Source organism: Urocitellus parryii, chromosome 12 (assembly GCF_045843805.1).
Source record: "Urocitellus parryii isolate mUroPar1 chromosome 12, mUroPar1.hap1, whole genome shotgun sequence".
Lineage (NCBI taxonomy): Eukaryota > Metazoa > Chordata > Mammalia > Rodentia > Sciuridae > Urocitellus > Urocitellus parryii.
The window spans coordinates 58,505,619-58,508,232 of NC_135542.1; the positions used below are offsets into that span (position 1 = coordinate 58,505,619).

At 38.2% G+C, this 2,614-nt stretch overlaps 1 pseudogene; it reads right to left on the reverse strand.

Annotated features, from left to right (window-relative positions):
- Window positions 1–374: 374 nt before the first annotated feature.
- LOC144249716 (methionine aminopeptidase 2 pseudogene) lies at window positions 375–2,173 on the reverse strand (annotated as a pseudogene).
- Window positions 2,174–2,614: the final 441 nt, after the last annotated feature.

Below are 2,614 nucleotides of genomic sequence, written 5' to 3' on the forward strand. Positions count from 1 at the left end.
ATAGAAGCTATTTTTGAAATCAAAGATGAAAAATTAGACCTAATTTTCAGCGATATTGATCCTTCAGCTAAGTATAACTAATATTGCTGTTATACTATCTAATAAAGTTAATAAAGTATATTGGTACCAAGTAATCACATAGCTAAGAGGATAGGCAATTGGGAAAAAAAAAACTCTGCCTAATAACTGAAAATCTTACCCTTACTAGTCTATGAGACATGTATCAATGTTATTAAAACATATTTTATAATAATAATTAATTGTCAAAATATTCTTGATATGTTGTATTGTTTTTTTTTTCTCAGATCTGAAAATGTCTTTATTTTTTAGAAAATGGATTCCAGGAAGGTTAAAAAGCAATACAAAAAGGGCATAGGTGCAGAATTGGATGTAGTCATTCAAAGCATTCAAGTAAGAATATGGCAATATAAATATCCAAAAAGCATCTCTTAGGTGTTCAAAACAAAATGTATAAGTCAGTCCTAACTAATTTGAGCTTTATAGCATTTCCTAGACGGGGGAGGGGGGCGGAAACAGTTAACATTGTAAAGTCCTGAAAGCTTTTTCCTTGGTTAATTACATTAGACAGTTTGCCTTTGATCAAATTCCTTTAAACATGGATAAAAGTATTACACAGGTCCACTGTTAAAACAGACAACATGTTGCAAATTAATTCTGGTATAATGTATTCCAACAAAGCTTAGAAAATAAAAGATGTTGAGGTGGCTTTGGACTAAGTTTAATAGTCATCTCCTCTGCTGACAACTTCTTTACAAGTCGGACGCAACAGTATGGTATGTTCAAACTGCGCTGTGTATGATCCTTTAATGTCACATAATGGTGGATATGGATCTACAATGCCCAAGTCACACAGATTCTTCAGAGCCATCAAATATTTGCTTTCTCCCAAACGATCCAGCCATCTCCGGCAGAAGGCAAGGGTGCCGAAGTTTTCATTGATGATATTTAGTAAGTGTTTTGTTCTTGGAAGCCTTATTGGCACATGTCCAACATCAAAATTTTTCATGTAATGTGAACACTCCATATCATCATGCACAACACCTTTTCCCGTACTACCAAAGGTCTCAATGGCATACACTTCTCCTTCCTCCATTCTTGTTGCCTCCCCTCCTTTCACAATGGGCACCGTCTTCCCAGCATGTATTCTATATGGCCAATTGAATGTCCATTCAGATTACGGATTGGCTTCACTTGATATGTCTTCCCATCTATTTCAACTTCATAGGATTCCATAACTTCTTGGATGGCCTCACCAACATCACATAGACGAACATCAATTCCAGCACACTTTATTCCAGTATTAGTGGCATCTTTTACAGCTTTTAATAATGCATCATATTTGGGATTAAAAGTGACAATAAAAGCACAGTCAATAATCCTACCACTTATATGTGTTCCAAAGTCTATCTTACAGATGTCATCATACTGCAATACTGTTGTGTCACCAGCATTGGGAGTATAATGGGCAGCACAATTATTAAGAGAACACCCAGTAGGAAAGGCCAGGCCTGCGTTTAGTCCATTCTCTTTTATTAGCTTGCGTGAACAGTCTTCCAACTTTTCACAGATTTCTATCATTGTCATCCCAGGCTTGATCCAGCTCATAACATATTTTCTAACTTGTCGATGTGCTTCTGCAGCTTCTCGAAAATCATTCCAAATCTCTTCACTAGCTTGATCTAATGCTTTCTTTTCTTCACTTGTAGTTCTCCAAGCAGCTGTTCGCCCATCTTGAGTGGGTGGGTATTCACACTCTTGTCCTTTGGGAAATACACCATTAGGATACAGGTCACATATCGGTACTGAGGGAGGGTCTGTTTGAACTCTTGGTCCTCTCTTCTTCTTCTTCTTTTTCTTCTTCTTTCCAGTTGCTCCATCACCATCTCCATCTCCATCTTCATCATCATCATCTCTTTCTTTCTCTTCCAATGCTTGTTTTTCCAACTGTCTTGCTACCTCATCCACTGAGGTTCCTGATTCTTTATCAGGTTCCTGTTGCCCTGCTGCGGTAGCCCCTTTACTCTTCTTCTTTCGTCTTTTTTTCTTGGCTGCTTCTTCCGCCGTAGAGGCAGCTCCCTCCTCCCTGTCGTCTGGATCCAAGTCGCCATTCAGGTGGCTCCCCGGAGGCCGCTGCCTCCTCCACGCCTGCCATGTTGCTCGAGAGAGAGCGCCAGGGAGCAAGACAGAGCGGCGAGGGCCTGCTCCTTCTTCACCCACCTACACCAGCGACGCCCGATATGTTGTATTGTAAAAGACAAAGCATTAGTAATACCTCTGTTTCTGTTAAAATGCATTTAAATTGGCAGATAAAAATGCAATACTGCCCAGAGTGTAAGTTGGCCTCACCTGAGGCACTTGAGCGATTTTTCATTCCTTACATTTTGCTTACTCATGGTGTATTAAATGTCTGTGAGAAAACATTAGTTTTATATTAAATATCACTTTTAATATGTTATATTTAAATGTTATCTAAACAATGTAATGTATCATTGATTATTGGAATGTTCAACATGATAAAGTGAAGTACAAACACCAAGAAAGAACAAAATTCAAGCAGCATTAAAAACAATGATGAATATAACACAAAATAAAT